This window comes from Somniosus microcephalus, chromosome 1 (assembly GCF_052327205.1).
Source record: "Somniosus microcephalus isolate GS21.2 chromosome 1, FLI_Smic_1.0, whole genome shotgun sequence".
In the NCBI taxonomy this organism is placed as follows: Eukaryota; Metazoa; Chordata; class Chondrichthyes; order Squaliformes; family Somniosidae; genus Somniosus; species Somniosus microcephalus.
Window position 1 is genome coordinate 285717493 of NC_140987.1, and position 17466 is coordinate 285734958.

Here is a 17466-nt window from a genome sequence, read left to right on the forward strand (position 1 = left end):
GGGATAAATATTGGCCAGGGCACCGGGGATAACTCCCCTGCTCTTCTTCGAAATAGTGCCATGGGATCTTTTACATCCATCTGAGAGAGTAGATGGGGCCTCAGTTTAACATCTCATCTGAAAGACGGCATCTCTGACAGCGCAGCACTCCCTCAGCACTGCACTGGCATGTCAGCCTTGCTTTATGTGCTCAAGTCGCTGGAGTGGGACTTGAACCTACAACCTTCTGACTCAGAGGTGAGAGTGCTACTCACTGAACCACAGCTGACCGTATGAGTAGAATAGGTGCTAGTAATTGCTTTACTTTAACATCATATCCCCCAACATAATACAAAATCGTTATCCATGTTCTCTTCTGGCAAAACCTTAGTCATATTCTCTGGAATTCCCTCCCTAAACTTGTGCACATCTCCCTCCGCCTTTTTTTAAAAAAACCTTCGCAAAAACGTATCTTTCTGACCAAGGTTGCATTGGAGGCAATTCAGAGAAGTTTCACGAGGTTGATTCCTGAGATGAAGGGGTTGACTTATGAAGAAAGGTTGGGCCTATACTCATTGGAGTTCAGAAGAATGAGAGGGGATCTTATTGAAACATATAAAATACTAAGGGGGCTCGACAAGGTAGATGCAGAGAAGATGTTTCCCCTCATGGGGAATCTAGAACTAGGGGGCATAGTTTCAGAATAAGGGGTCGCCCATTTAAAATTTTAAATGAGGAGGAATTTCTTCTCTAACGGTCGTAAATCTGTGGAATTCTCTGCCCCAGAGAGCTGTGGAGGCGGAGTCATTGACTATATTTAAGGTGGAGATAGACAGATTTTTGAACAATGAGGGAGTGATGGGTTATGGGGAGCGGGCAGGGAAATGGAGCTGAGCCCAAGATCAGATCAGCCATGATCTCATTAACTGGCGGAGCAGGCTCGAGGGGACAAATGGCCTACTCCTGCTCCTATTTCTAATGTTCTTATGTTTCAGTCACGCCTCCCAATGTCCCCCTTCCTGGCTCCGCGTCTGTTTCCCCATCACTTATTTGTGAAATGCCTGCGATGTTTTTTATGCTAAAGGCACAATATAAAATCCTCTGCTGTGATAATTCAAAGTATTTTTTGCAATTTGAACTATCCAATAATTTGAATTAAGCAATGCAGATGACAGCAAAGTGGGACTTTGATGCTTTAAGAAATTGAATTACCAGATCATTAGAATGAAACAACTTTCACATATAGCTTTCACACAGCATTGTGCTGGAACATGACGTGATTATATTAGCTCTTCTCCCTCACTGGTGATAATGAAAACCCTCTTTTAAGTTACCTTGCATTTAAATTGCTATTTTAAAGCTTAATGATGTAGAAAGTACAGTCTTCATTCTTGCAAGAGGGAAGGAATAATATCATTTGGAACTTGACAAAATGTTACTGATTCGATTCTGTTGCTGATAATCTGATGTTGGCTGCCTAGTGCCCTAACAATTTAAAAGAAGATACTGGGCCTCATTGACGGAAAAATAAGGGAACTGTGTTTTCAAAACAAGTTCTTTGCTGTTTTCTTGGTTACAGTTGCTCTGATGCAAGGAATACAACAACAACTTGTATTTATATAGCACCCTTAAGGTAGTAAAACTTCTCAAGGCGCTTCACAGGAGCTTTGAGACAATATGACACTGAGCCATGAGATATTAGGACAAATCAAGGAGGTAGGTTTTAACGAGCTTCTTAAAGGTGGAGAGGCAGAGAGCTTTAGGGAGGGAATTCCAGAGCTTAGGCCCTAGGCAGCTGAAGGCACGGCCGCCAATGGTGGAGCGGCGAAAATCGGGGATGCACAAGAGGCCCGAGTTGGAGGAGCGCAGAAATCTCGGAGGGCTGTACATCTGGAAGAGGTTGTACAGATCGGGAGGGGTGAGGCCATGGAGGGATTTGAAAACAAGGATGAGAATTTTAAAACTGAGGCATTGCCGGATCGGGTGCCAATGTAGGTCACTAAGTACAGGGGTGATGGATGAACTAGACTGGGTGCGAGTTAGGATATGGGCAGGATATGGGCAGCAGTGTTTTGGATCAGCTGAAGTTTACAGAGGGTGCAAGGTGGGAGGCCGGCCAAGAGAGCATTGGCATAGTCGAGTCTGGAGGTAAGAACGGCATGGATGAGGTTTTCAGCAGCAGATGAGCTGAGGCAGGTGCGGAGATGGGCGATGTTACGGAGGTGGAAGTAGGCAGTCTTGGTGATGGAGCGGATATGGGGTCAGAAGCTCTGCTCAGGGTCAAATAGGATGCCAAGGTTGCGAGCAGTCTGGTTCAGCATTAGACAGTTGCCAAGGAAAGGGATGGAATTGGTGGCTAGGGAACGGAGTTTGTGGTGGGGACCAAAGACAATGGCTTCGGTCTTCCCAATTTTTAATTGGAAGAATTTCTGCTCATCTAATACTGGATTTCTGACGAGCAGCATGACCAATCAGAGGCAGTGGAGGGTTCGAGATAGGTGGTGGTAAGGTAGAGCTGGGTGTCGTTAGCATGCATGTGGAACTGGACGAGTCTTCGGATCTGGTCCACCTGTTGCATTTTTAGCAGCTGCATATGTAATATACACTGCCTTTCAAAAGTAATTCAAAGCATGAAGTATTTTGAGGGTTTTTTTTGGCTTGAAAAGCATTCTATAAATTCAAGTGTTGTGTTATTTTTGGACTGTCCACCCTTAACCAGGGGTCTGTGTAAATCTTATTTTGCTCCAGTGCTATCACTGTTTATCTGCCCTTTACTGGCACAGACCGTGATCAACGGTAGGATAATGTGGGAACCGGAGCACATTGGCAGCACTATTGCCAGAATTGAATGTGGTATCTGGGAAAAACATTAAGTGGAAGAAACTGTAACTCAATCCATAAGACAATAACCTAGGAAACAGACACTTTGCCAACTCGAGCATGGGCCCAACTCAAGCATTGCCCCAACTATGCTGTTGGCCTTACAATGCCATTGACCCAATTATGCCATTGGCCCAACTCTAGCATTGGCAGTACTGTAGCATTGTCCTAACTATGCCAATTAACTGTTTAACTTAAGAAATCAAAATCAAATCAAATCAAATCAAATCAAAAATCAAAATCAAAAAAATCAAAATCAAGAAAACCAAAGAAATCATTGTGGACTTCAGGAAGTCCAAAGGCGGAAGTCACACCCCCATCCACATCAATGGGGCTGTGGTGGAAAGGGTGGACAGCTTTAAGTTCCTCGGAGTCCACATCACGGAAGACCTCTCCTGGTCCCTCAATACCTCCTCTCTGGTGAAGAAGGCCCAGCAGCGCCTATATTTCCTAAGGAGGCTGAAGGGATGTAACCTGTCACCCCTGATCCTCTCTAACTTTTACCGCTGCACAATAGAGAGCATCCTGACGAACTGTATCACAGTATGGTATGGCAGCTGTAGCTACTATGACCGGAAAGCCCTGCAGCGGGTAGTCAAAACTGCCCAACGCATTACCGGCACCCGGCTACCGACCATAGAGCACATATACCGGAAACGCTGTCTACGGAGGTCACGGTCCATCATCAAAGACCCTACCCACCCCAGCCACAGTCTGTTCGCCCTCCTGCCATCTGGGAGACGCTACAGATGCATTCGCACCCGAACGACCAGATTTAGGAACAGCTTCTTTCCCAGGGCTGTCATCCTACTGAACTCCACAAATAAACTCTAAAGCCTGCACATCTGCCAATGCACTTTATTATGGTTATGTTTATGTTAATGTATTACAAGCCAAATGTATGTTGAATGTTTAAATGTCTTAATCCAAATGTACACTCTCGGGAGCCGCAAGCCTACATTTCATTGTACTGCACTTGTGCACTAACAATGACAATAAAAGTTGATTTGATTTGATTTTGATTTGATAAATTGGGTTAGCCATCACCAAATTCCGTAGGCATTCCTCTTTGCGTGGAATTGCGTAACAATGACGCGCGCTGATCTTAATGCCGGCCGTAGGTCTGTTGGTTGCATGTTGTGTGAAGAATGATCTCCGAGCAATCAATCTCCTCTTTGTGGTTGTTAGAATTCCATAAAGAACAAAGACCTCAGTCAACATGATGTGGATACTGTGCGTGCACAGGGAATCAATGTGGCAATGTCATTTGCAGCCTTAAAAAGTGGACTGTATCACTCCACCCAGGAACGAGGGGCTGAATTAGGTGCTAGGGTTTCTAGCTTCACATCTGTAACAAGGATCATGAATTTGGCACCATTATACGTCTATAATATATGTAGATAGATTGGAGAAGCTGGGGTTGTTCCCCTTAGAGCAGAAAACATTGAGAGGAGATTTGATAAATCATGAAGGGTCTGGACAGAGTAGATCGAGAAACTATTTCCATTGGCGGAAGGGTCGAGAACCAAAGGACACAGATTTAAGGTGATTGTCAGAAGATCCAAAGGCGACATGAGGAAAAACTTTTTTACGCAGCAAGTGGTTATGATCTGGAATGCACAACAAAGGGTGGTGGAGGCAGATTCAATCATGGCTTTCAAGAGGGATTCAGATAAGTACCTGAAGCAATAAAATTTGCACGGCTACAGGGAATGGGCAGGGGTTTGGGACTAGCTGGAGTGCTCTTGCAGAGAGCTGGGACGGGCCGAATGGCCTCCTAAGCTGTAACCATTCTATGATTCTATGAAAATGCTGGAAATACACAGCAGGTCAGGCAGCATCTGTGAAGAGAGAAACAGAGTTAACGTTTCGGGTCAGTGCCCTTTCACGTTAACTCTGTTTCTCTCGCCACAGATGCTGCCTGACCTGCTGAGTATTTCAAGCATTTTCTGTTTTTATTTCAGATTTCCAGCATCCGCAGTATTTTGCTTTTTTATTTGTGTTTTTGGATAATGGCACTGAGGGATGGCATGTAGGTGAGAAATAGGAGGGGGCGAAGGATGGATCGTTGGGGGACTCTAGAGGTAACAGTGCAGGGACGGGAATAGAAGCCATTGAAGGTGATTCTCTGGCTATGACTGGATAGATAGGAATGGAACCAGGCAAGGACAATCCCACGCAGCTGGACAATGGAGGCGTTTGAGGAGGATGGTGTGATCAAAGAATGCAGCCAGGTCAAAAACAATGAGGAGGGATAGTTTACTGTGGTCACAGTCACACAGGATGACATTTGTGACTTTGATGAGGGCTGTTTCAGTGCTGTGGCAGGGGCAGAAACCTGATTGGAGGGGTGTATTTCAATGCGCGGTACCTTTAAGTTTGCTGCGTGGCCGCGCACGTGTGGTCTCTTCGAGGGAACAACTTGTGAGCGGCCTGCCCAGTACACCTCCGATTGCTGCGCCATCGACCAATTGCTGCGTCATCGAGCAATTTAAAGGGAACATTAGCCTGGTTACGTAAGACCATAAGAACATAAGAAATAGGAGCAGGAATAGGCCATTTGGCCCCTCGAGCCTGTTCCGCCATTCAATAAGATCATGGCTGATCTCGGGCTCAAAGCCACTTCCCTGGCTGCTCCCCATAACCCTTCACTCCCTTATCTTGTAAAAGTCTGTCTATCTCCACCTTAAATGTATTTAATGACCTAGCATCCACCGCTCTTTGGGGCAGAGAATTCCCCAGATTTACGACCCTCTGAGAGAAGAAATTCCTCCTTCTCAGTTCTAAAAGGGTGACCCTCTATTCTGAAGCTATGCCCCCGAGTTCTAGATTTCCCCACGAGGGGAAACATCCTCTCTGCATCTACCTTGTCGAGCTCCCTCAGCATCTTGGATGTTTCAATAAGATCACCTCTCATTCTTCTAAACTCCAATGAGTAGAGGCCCAACCTGCTCAACCTTTCTTCATAAGTCAACCCCCTCATCTCAGGAATCAACTGTGTGAATCGTCTCTGAACTGCCTCCAATGCAAGTAGATCTGTGGATCGGTTAAAATTGGATCGCACTTCATGGTGCACACTGCGCGAATCATAGTTTATCAGTGTTGTATATTCCCTGTGCCTCCTGCCATTTTTCAGCTGAGAGGGGTGGGTAGATGAATTGCTCCCAGGTGTTTGGCACTATATGCCTACTGCTTGGATCCAGGGTGACCCCCGCAGTCTGATTCAGTTTGGATACTTCTCCGCAAAAGAACAGTAACCTCGAATGCATTCCCTTCAGCAACGTCTTTTGAGGTCCGGAGGTTCTGATACGAGGAATTTGAGGTGGCAGCCTGTGCCTTGCCACCTGAGAGTCGTGGAGCAATTTTAACTGCCTGTCGGGAAACTGACTGGATCGGGCGCACCGTCGGTTTTACAGCCATTGATGTCAATGGAGAGTGATATTGGGCAGGATGCAAAACTGGGGTTCCAACCGATCCTGTGGGTTTCCCGCCCGGCAAGTTAGCTCAAAATTAACCGCTCTGTGCCCTGCCGCCTTGTATTAATTAATGGGCTTAATTTTAACTCCAGTTTCAGTGACCATGTTTGAAGCTTCTTCCATCGCTGTTCAGTTGTAGATATATGGAGCGGTTACACCAGGGGAGGATAGTCGGACAACCTCTATTGTGATGCTGTGCAGAATTCTTAAAAGAACTGAGCGGGGGGCGGGGTGGGGGGAGCGGGGAGGGTGTTGCGTCTCTCTGAAACCTTACAGTTGTGGCTTTATGCTTGTGTTGCCAACAGGTTGAAATTTGATTTAAGTTAAGGCAGGCTTTTATTTAAGGCAGGCTTAAACATGTTGTGGCTTTTGGTCATTGTATCTATATCGTAAGTATAATTCCATTTCAGTGAATGTTTGTTTATATTTTTTGAATTTTAGATTTAAAGAGTGGTGGGTCGAATCTGGTATGTGCTGTGGATTTATAGAGGCTTGTGAGGTAAGTGAAATTATTTTTAAAATTGGGTTTATTTGAAAACTTTTTGCTTTAAATTTTCCAGCAGTAAGTTTACCAGATATCCCAGGTATGTACCTGCCAGTGCTGAGTGCCTGCTATATGGGTGGTGCTGGAGCTGAAACAGTTAAAATTGATCACAATGTACTTAGCTGCATTCCACATCAACTGTAAACCGGAATGAAGACTGGTCCAATTTTTTAGTGTCATACGTATTCTATGGCTGGTGCTGGAGCAATTCACCATGGGGTGGGGAGGAGACAGTATTTATTCAGTCTCCGTACACAGCTGTAGTCCTGCACAACAGAAGACCTGAATTCATCCGTGAACGACAGAGGAGGGGCAATTTGAAAACAAACGTGGCAATTGAGAGTTACCAATGAGAGTTTGCACTGCTTTCAAAAGCATAGGTTTATACTAATGTGGGTGTGTTGGTAATTCCACCAACCTACCCACACTGATAAACCATTGCAGTGCATGTGGGCACTGTCAAGAACTGAGAAAACGGTTTAAGTTGGTGGGTGCAGAAACTGGATGGGTTAAAACAGTTGGAAAATTGGCCAGTAAATTTATCAATGGCAGGAAAGTCCAGGCACTTGTTTTTCTGTGTTTGGTAATTTTATATTTGAAACTGTAAGGTTTAATTTTTTTGCGGGTGTGCCGATGTATTTCTGCTTTTGGTTTTTGGATCTGAGTAATACCCGAGGAACAGAGCTATGGTTTTGCACTGCTGAACTTTGAAAGTCCGTTTGTTCAGAGTATGCTCCAGATGGTAACTTGGCATCAAATCTCAGATTTTATAGTGATGAGATTTTTTAGGGGTGTTGAGGGGGGAGGGTATGAGGTAGTGATGTTATTTATGGTTTCACTCAATGGAATGAATCCCAGTTGTTTTCACATTTTATATATAGTGGGTGGGGGGAGGAGGTTCGGTAACTTACTTCCTTGGAATTTCTTCGGAGTCAGATGGAGATGCATCCTCCACCATTTTTGGAGGCATCCACACAGGAAGAGTTCCACAAACTCGTTAAACGTTAAAGTACGTGATCACTAATGAGTGAACACAGGAATAGTAAGTTTTGTCACGGTGCCTTGCCCTGTGTGATTGGATTGAAACGCTCATTGTTTAAGCATAAATGTCTCCAAATGTTATGGAAAAGTTATGTTAAACTTGTATAGGACCTTAGTTAGATCGCACTTGGTGTACTGTGCTCCGTTCTGGCCTCCATATTACAAAGAGAATACAGAAGCACTGGAGAAGGCGCAAAAAAGTTTTACAAGGACTGAGAGGTTATAACTATTAGAAAAGATTGAACAGACTTTCTCTCTCTAGATAAGAGAAGGCTGAGTGGTAAAATGATAGAGGTCTTTAAAATTATGAAGGGGTTCGATAGGGTAGATATGGAGATGTTTCCACTTGTGGGGGAGTCCAAAGCTAGGGTCCATAAATATAAAATAGTCACTAATAAATCCAATAAGGAATTCAGAAAGAAATTCTTTACACTGGTTAGAATGTGGAACTTGGAGTGGTTGAGGCACATAGCATAGCTACATTTAAGGAGCAGCTAGATAAGTACATGAGGGAGAAAGGAATAGGAGGATATGTTGACAGGGTGAGATGAAGTAAGGTTTGAGGAGGCTCACATGGAGCATAAACATCGGCATGGACCCGTTGGGCCTGTTTCTATGCTGTAAATACTATGTTGTAGGAATGTCTAGTTCCTATCAAGAGACTGAGGTCGACTCAGGCGATCAAACAAACAATGTTTAATGTGAAACTAATTGAGTTTAACAAACAGATGCAAGAAAACTACGAATACAGGTCTAGTCAGTTCGGAAGCTCCATGAGGACTGCTTGGACGGTCCCATGGCTGGCGTCATGACATCATCACGTTTTTCCCGCCGATGGGGAATCACGTGATGAACGTCGTGACGTCATCGCGTTTGCCCGTGCTCTTAAAGGGACCGCGCTCTGTACATGCAAACAATATATTAATAATTCAACTTTATTGTCATTGTACAAGTACATAAACAACGAAATGTGATCTTGCAAGCTCCCATGAGTCCAGTACAAATAACATTAACATTAAACGTAAATAGCACCGTCCTGGGAGAAGCAAAGCCGCTGCGTCTGTGCGCGCCGCCATTCCATTTCCGCCATTCCTCCTGTCCAACGCCCGGGCCTGCTCACCAGCCGCCCCTCCCGGGGCTCCTTCCGTGACCTTCTACACCTGGTCTTCCCTGATGGTCACCTCTACCAGGTATTAACCAGGCCTGGCTCTGCTTAGCTTCCAAGCCTTGCCAGTGACCCTGTCCCTAGTCCCAGGAACAGGAACAAGGATACAGACTCAGGCTGTAGTTAACATATTGTTAAAGGGAATTATATACATTTGATCGGAGTCCCTTAGTGGCTCCGCCACATGCGCCCCCCCAGAATTGTCTTGAACAGAAAAAGTGAAATGGCAAGGAGGCCTGACAAGCCTCTCAGAGCGACTTCTGTACAGTTGGAGTGGAAGCTGCTGGACGGCGGGCAGGCTGGCGGGCGGTTGCGCTTGATCTGGCACGGCGACGGTGGGCGGTCGGCCACGTTTTGGCGGCTGTGCGGTCTCGACTGGGCGGTCAAGGTCCAAGTGTGCCGGCTTCAACCGGTCAACCGAAATGTGGTCCGGTTTACCTCCGACATCCACTGAGAAAGTTTTGCCTCCTGGCTCTAGCACGCGGAAAGGACCAGTGTAAGGGGCCTTGAGCGGATCCCGATGAGCGTCGTGGTGGATGAACACATATTCGGCGTTCTTCAGCTCTGCTTGGACGTGGGAGCTCTGAAAGCCGTGATGCGACGTTGGTACTGGTGCATAACACCTGGCTACCTTCTGGTGGCTGATGAGTTGATTGGATGCGGACCATGGCTCTGTTGGAGTCGGAAGGAAATCCCTTGGTACGCGTAGCGGGTGGCCATAGACGAGCTCTGCCGAGGACGAGCGAAGATCTTCCTTGGGTGCCGTGCGAAGACCCAACAGGACCCATGGTAGCCTGTCCACTCACCCAGCGCCTTGGAGGCTGGCCCTCAGTGCGGCTTTGAGCGACCTGTGAAACCGTTCGCACAGGCCGTTTGCCTGTGGATGGTAGGCTGTGGTGCGATGTAGATTGATGCCGAGCCCCTGAGCCACTGCGGTCCACGATCAGAAGAGATGTCCGCCGGTACCCCGAAACGGGCAACCCAAGAGGAGATGAATGCCCTGGCTACGTCTGCCGAAGTGGTGGATGACAAGGGAACTGCCTCTGGCCATCTAGTGGTGCAGTCTACCATCGTAAGGATATGTGTAAACCCATGAGAAGGTGGAAGTGGCCCCACCAGGTCCACATTCACGTGATCGAACCGTCGCTCCGGAACAGCGAAGGTGGCCAATGGAGCTTTGACGTGACGTTGCACCTTGGCCTTTTGGCAGACCACGCAGGTGTTGGCCCAGTCGCGGACATCCATATGCATGCCCCGTCAAACAAACTTGGACGACATCAGCCTTTGCGAGTCCTTCATGCCAGCGTGTGACAACCCGTGTATGGTGTCTTTTTGGCGCCAGGCGACCGGCACGATAGGGCGAGGATCTCCGACAGAGACGTCACAAAGTAGTGTGGTGCCTGCGGTGTGGAATTTGACGTCGGCCGCTTGGAGACTAGAGGGGCTGGTTCGGTAAGCTTGCACCTCTGGATCCGAGGCTTGATCCGCAGCCATGAGGGCATAGTCGATGCCGAGCTGGACTGCTTGAACGGTCGCGCGGGAGAGGCAATCCGCCACCAGGTTGTCTTTACCGGCCATGTGCTGAATATCAGTAGTGAATTCAGAGATAAACGTTAACTGACGCTGTTGTCGGGCTGACCACGGTTCGGCAGTCTTGGCCATAGCGAACGTTAGTGGCTTATGGTCTACAAAAGCAGTGAAAGGACGTCCTTCCAGCAAGAACCAGAAATGGCGGATGGTCAGAAAAAGAGCCAGCAACTCCCGGTCGAAGGTACTGTATTTCCGCTCGTTTTGCCATCGTTGACAGCTGAAGCACGCCAGCGGTTGCCACGTTCCATTTACCCACTGTTCCTGCACTGCGCCGATGGCGTAGTCTGACGCGTCAGTGGTGAGGGCAATGGTGGCACTTGGCAGTGGGTGTGCCAGCATGGTCGCGTTGGCGAGGGCGCTTTTTGTGTCAATCAACGCCCGGTCCATGTCGACCGTCCAGCTTACCGGGTCCTTGCCAGACTTGCCCTTGAGGGCCTCGTACAGGGGCTGCATGAGCAGAGCTGCCTTAGGCACGAAGCGGTGGTAAAAGTTTACCATCCTGAGGAACTCCTGCAGGGCCTTGATGGTCTGCGGGCGCGGAAAGGATGTCACCGCCTCTACCTTTACTTGCAAAGGCACCGCTCCCTCCGATGTAATGCGATGTCCCAGGAAATCAATGTGGGGCAGACCAAACTGACACTTGGCCGGGTTGAGAATCAGGCAGTGTTAGCTGAGGCGACGAAAGAGGGTGCGTAGGTGCGCGATGTGTTCCTCCTTATTTTGACTGGCCACGAGGATGTCGTCTAAATAGACTAAAAGGAACTTGAGGTCCCGCAGCACGGAGTCCATGAGGCGCTGGAAGGCCTGGGCAGCATTCTTCAACCCAAAAGGCATCCTCAGAAATTCAAAAAGGCTGAATGGGGTTATGACTGCGGTCTTCTGCATGTCCTGCGGGTGTACTGGGACCTGGTGGTAGCCTCGGACCAGATCCACCTTGGAAAACACGGTGTTCCCAGCGAAATGGGCAGAGAAATCCTGAATGTGGGGGATCGGGTATCGATCAGGAGTGGTAGCGTCGTATAGTCGCCGCATGGCCGCCATCCGCCGCCAGGTTTCGGTACTATGTGGAGAGGCGAAGACCAGGGACTATTGGACCGGCGAATAATCCCCAGGCGTTCCATCATAGCGAACTCCGCCTTCGCGACCGCCAGCTTGCCGGGTTCGAGGCACCGGGCCCGCGCGTGGACCGGGGGGGCGGTGGTAGTGATGTGGTGTTCCACACCATGCTTCGTGGCCGTAGAGGAGAACGTAGGTCTGGTCAGGTCCGGAAATTCACCGAGCAGGCGAGCGAACTCGTCCGGAGTTGGGAAAGCGCAGGAGACGGTGTGCGACACGGTGGTACCACGGTGGCAAGGAACGGAGTGAAACGTGGCCGCATTGATCAGTCGCCGGTTCCTCACATTGACCAGGAGGCCGTTGGCGCACAGGAAATCCGCGCCGAGGATGGCTTGTGAAACCCTGGCCGTAACAAATTCCCAAACAAATCACTGGCCGCCGAAGCACACCTGGACCCGCCGTTTGCCGAAGGTCCGGATAGCTCCGCCATTAGCCGCTTCGAGGGAGAGGCCGTGCCTCCCAGCTTGAACATCAATAGCGGACGCGGGTATAATGCTGCACTGTGCGCCGGTGTCGCACAGGAATCACCGACCAGAGATGGAATCGATGATGAACAACAGCTTGCCAGAATTTCCGATTGCCATCGCAGCCGTGGGGCACCCGTCAGACCCGTTCTTCTTTTGCCGGGGTTGCAGTTTTTTTGGGGGGAGAGAAGGTGCAGGGAGGGCGGCAACATCTGTCTTTCGCGCCAAACCGCACGTGGTAGGAGCACAGCCCCGAAGGTTGAGGAGCTGGGGTGGTGTCTGTGGGGGATGGCGCCTTGTGGCAGCGCAGTACTGCTGCATCACCGCAAAAGCTTCGTTTCCATGCTTCGTTCCTCCTGCGAAAACCGTTCGCAAAAGTCGGGGTCACCAATGTAGGAATGTCTAGTTCCTATCAAGAGACTGAGGTCGACTCAGGCGATCAAACAAACGATGTTTAATGTGAAACTAATTGAGTTTAACAAACAGATGCAAGAAAACTACGAATACAGGTCTAGTCAGTTCGGAAGCTCCACGAGGACTGCTTGGACGGTCCCGTGGCTGGCGTCATGACGTCATCACGTTTTTCCCGCCGATGGGGGATCACGTGATGAACGGCATGACGTCATCGCGTTTGCCCGCGCTCTTAAAGGGACCGCGCTCTGTACATGCAAACAATATATACAAGGATACAGACTCAGGCTGTAGTTAACATATTGTTAAAGGGAATTATATACATTTGATCGGAGTCCCTTAGTGGCTCCGCCACAATGTAATGTAATCAATGGCCCAGAATTTCGGGTCGGGGGCTTCCCGCGGGTGCAAGCCCCCGACCTGCACTTACCTACCGCGCTGGCCGTTGAGCTGTGGGCCCGCGTGGGATTCCGATCCTGGGCCTACTCCAACTGCCGGCGCGCAGTGCTTGCGTATCCCAGGGGTGCAGTCAGTTCAATGCGTCCCCTGGGATCACGTGGGCCATGGAGAGCCAATGGTAGCAGGGAATGCTTCATTCATAAGTAAGACCTGTCAAACCTATAAATAATATAAGCCCCAAAACATCACTAAATCTTTAAATAATTTTTTTTTTAAATCACATTTTTAAAATAAAGTATAAATTACATGAAATAACTATTTTAAACAATAATTTAAATTTTTGATAAAATTAATTACATTTTCTAACAGGGCTAAAAATAAACTTACCTTTCTTTAAAGTATTTAAAAATAATAAACCTGTGGAAAAAATGTTTTAATTTTAATTAATTCACCACTTACTTTGTAAAAAGCAGGCCTTGCGACTGCTTTTTACATGTCTAACTTCTGGAGACTTACCCTCCCGGGAAAACCTGCAAAAAGACCGCAAGTTTGATGCGCACGCGCAGCCTCTCCCGCGCACGCGTTCGGCCTCTGAACCCCTGCTTTCAGAGGAACGGAAGTGCCGGTTTCCCACGCATGCGCAGTGCATGCACGAAACCGGCACTTCCATTAGGCTTACGGGTGAGTACCCCGTGCGTACTCACCCGTGAAGACCCGAATTTCTGGGCCAATATATTTAGCAATTGGTAGATCTCCTGTGGCACTGCCTGGGGTGGGATAGAGGATAAACTGTTTTGCTGTCACTATGAGTGTATATATGTGCACTAAAATTGAAGCAGTGCGAAATGTTTTTTGGAGTTGCTTGCTGTAACGATCCTGTTTGGAGAATTGAAGAGCTATGTCGTTGTATCCCCTGTAACTATGGTGGCTGAAGCACCAAATTTAAAAAACAAAAGTCCTTCTTTAACTTCAATTTTTTAAAAAGAGGAAAAATGCTTGAAAATGTCTTCTCCTTGGAGTAGGGAGTGTGGATACGGTCTGAGGATATCGGGGGAGGGGGGGCTCCCAGCTGCTGGGCCCCAAAAAAGTATGGAAAGAAAAGAGAGGCCAAAAACAGGTCAACTAAAAAAAAATAAACAAGCAGGGAAGGAAGGCACCAGACAGAATGGGGAGAGGAAGCAGCAGAGGTTAGTGACGAGACAGACTTTAAACAGTTGCTGCTCGGGATGGGCCCGCAAGGTCGAAAGTCAAGAGTGGGACCAGAGCTGGGGGCCCAATGGCCAGAAGAGTTGGGTCCAGGAGGCAGAACATTTTGAAAGAGTGGTCTCGAGTCGGACTGAACTTGCGGGTATTTATCGGTATAGATTGAGGTAGTGCCGTATTGCCAATACATGTTGCTACATTTTGTGTCGGAACTTATCCCAGTTTCATAATATATTTTGTGCTCTCCCACTTACCCAGCCACAACCATCACACCGGCCTTTGCCTGGGAATGGTTAGCACAGTATTCCCACTTTAAATTATCCATAGTTGCTTCCTTTAGTTTGTTACAAAGAGGTTTTAATTTCAGCGGTGGAATGCATCTACAACATCTACATATTGTTTGCATTCGGTCTCTTTATGCTTTCCTCTCTTAACCCCCCGCCCCCCAAATTCATATATAAATGTAAAATTTATAATGTCTGCATTTCGCAAACTGACAGAAAGTTGCAGAATGTAAATGCTGGTGGTGAAAAGCAATCTCAGTGGAGTTTATTTTTATATACTGGTGTTTTTATAGTGCTTAAAGTGGGACTTCGTAGAAAAACATTGAAGACCTTACACAGTCCAAGTTGTCTTTTCGAGTGCTGTGTTGCCATTAACACGTGAACTGTGGTTTCCTGCTGCTTCACACTTGACCACACTTGTTAAGCAAATATATGGGCGGATGTCCTGGGGAGGTGAGCGAGCAAGAATCCTTCTGCATCAAGAGTTCATGGGTAAAGCCCCTGAAAGTTAACCATCTTTTCCACTTAGAAATACAAACGGGTGCAATTGTTAAATGATGTACCAGCTTTGCAACTTTATTCGGGTAAGCACCCAGCTTCCAGGCAAATAGTGATGGAGCTATTCATGAGGTTACTTCTGAACAATCTGGACCAAGTTGGAATGGTTCAAAAGTATGTTGTCTAGTTGCACGGGCGATAGGTTACAAGCCCACATCACTTCCTGTTTGTGTTAGGACCAGAATTCAGCCAAATTCATTAAATTAAGTGATTTAATGGCATGGAACACTACGGGCTGGATTTTCATTGAGGAGTCGGGTAGGAGGTGGGACTACAACTTTTGGGGTTGTAGTCCTGCCTCCATCGAGTTCTAGCCAACCCATGCGGTTTTGACTTGATTGACCTTGTTGAGCCCGCCCAGCGGGCTCAGCAGGCCAATTAAGGGCCACCCGGCAACAGGTGATGTCACAGATTGAAATTTCATCTGTCAAGACCTTTTGACAGATGAAATATCAGTGTTTTGACTGACAATCTGTACTCCAGGTTAATTCCTTCCTCTCAGGATGATTTAGTGATCTCCCCAGAACTGAAAGCAGAGGCTGCAGATTTTGACAGCTGGCAGCCATTCTGCTTTCTGTGCCGATGAGATGAGGGACTCCCGAGACCTGAAGGAAGGAAAGCTGTAAAGGTAAGTAAAGGTTAGTAGAACTTCTTTAAACACTTCACACAGACCAAACACACTTACCTCTGCACTCATGCACCCATCACTCACCTGAACACTGGACATCTCGACCCCTCCAAGCCCTTCATCCCGACGGCCCACCTCGCTAACTTGGCGTGTTTTGGAGCCGTCGGGAATCCCACATTTCACCAATGAAAATAGGGATTAGGCTAAAAACTGCCTGTTAACTACCTGTTAACAGGCAGTTAATTGGTACTAATCCCCTTCCCGCCTCGGGGAGGCGGGTCCCAGTGCGGGGCGGGTATCCGCCTCCTTTGAAACTGGCATGGAGGTGGGATGGGGTCGGGACCCCCGATTTCGGGATTTTAAACCCCCACACGCCTCCAATCCCGACTCCACGGCCCATTGAAAATCCAGCCCTACGTATTTTTTTATACTTTGAGCTGTTGGAGCAGGGGAGGTATCTGCTCCTCAAGTAGACAAGAAGGAATGTTTAAGTTATTGAATTAACTGTGGAGCTTTTAGCGTGCATTGGTCTCCTGATTTTGGATGTTATGGTGAACTACATTACAGCTGCTTAATAGCCAGGTTTTTAAAGAGGAAAAATAAGAGTGGGCGGCGGGGGGGGGGGGGGCGGGCGTGGGGGAGTTGGCAGGGAGAGCAGAGATTCTTAATGAAGTTGCAATGGACAGTGACCAGTTATAAATAAAAGTTGAAATTGTTAATGTTGTGTTTGCTTTGAATAGTTCACTGACAAGACTATAGGCCTCCTTTCTGTGAGGCCCTGTTAACAGCATATGTGACACGGTTTTGCATATTGTAGCTCTTTTCACATCACGTGGCCTCCTGCCACCCCCCATCAGTGTTGACCTGAGCCCAAGAACAGATAATAAAAAGTCTGCTTTTAGTGTTAATCTGGGTATTCATCTCCTTCCAAAAAGGCAAGTGTAAAGGGTCAGGTTTTTTGCTTGTTAATGATCATTCATGATGAATTTGTGGAGCATTTTTCAGCTACACAGTCAAATCAAAATTAGACTTGGAACTAGTGAGCTTAATGAAGGGCAAGATTTCAATATCTGAGTACAGAATGATGGAAGTGATTTGCATATTAGAGTTTCCTATTCAACAGTATAGATGTAATGATTATTAAGTATATCAGAAAGACAAGAGCAGTGTATGAGGAGGTTATGACTGAGTGTATCATCTGGTTCATGAAAACCGACAGTCCTGGAGATTGCCTTTCCAATTCCTGGAGACTCCAGGCAATCATGGCCGGTTGGCGACCCTAATTTGACCACACGGAATACAAATATAGCGTTTTCAAAGAGCTGGCACAGACACAATGGGCCAAATGGCCTCCTTCTGTGCTGTATCATTCTGTAAACCCCAGTGCAGTGTCAGACTGGATTTATAAAGTGCTCAGGAGCAGCCTCTGCAGCACCCGGGGACACTTGTGTTTTTTTACCTAATTGGGATTAATTTTTACTGTTTAGAGTGTAGACATGCCAGCCCTCACTGTCTTAATTGCTGCGAGAGGAGTTCTGAGCATGCACGTAACATGTGCAGAGCCCTCTCCTGGGTAGGAGAGTTTGCGATCCAGCCATGCTGTGTGCAAATAGGATGTTGCCGGGCTGGAACCCATGCTGAGAAAGGGAACTGCAGCGTAAATTCTGTTCAGGCTTAAAGCTTCACTCTGGCAACAATTGCTGCAGGGGTCTGAATGCAACAATTATG

At 47.5% G+C, this 17466-nt stretch overlaps 2 protein-coding genes across 5 annotated transcripts in view; one reads left to right on the forward strand and one right to left on the reverse strand.

Moving 5' to 3' along the window:
• The window catches only part of dnah6 (dynein, axonemal, heavy chain 6), a 1317984-nt gene that overhangs the window by 1003646 nt on the left and 296872 nt on the right, over positions 1–17466 (reverse strand). The gene's annotated exons all lie outside the window — the stretch shown is intronic.
• LOC147124821 (tyrosine-protein kinase JAK2-like) overlaps positions 1–17466 on the forward strand; it is a 414008-nt gene that overhangs the window by 130673 nt on the left and 265869 nt on the right. For both annotated transcript variants that reach the window (XR_015079093.1, XM_085993603.1), the window contains exon 2: positions 6777–6834. The gene's annotated coding sequence lies outside the window, so the exon portion shown is untranslated. The remainder of the gene's footprint in view (positions 1–6776; positions 6835–17466) is intronic.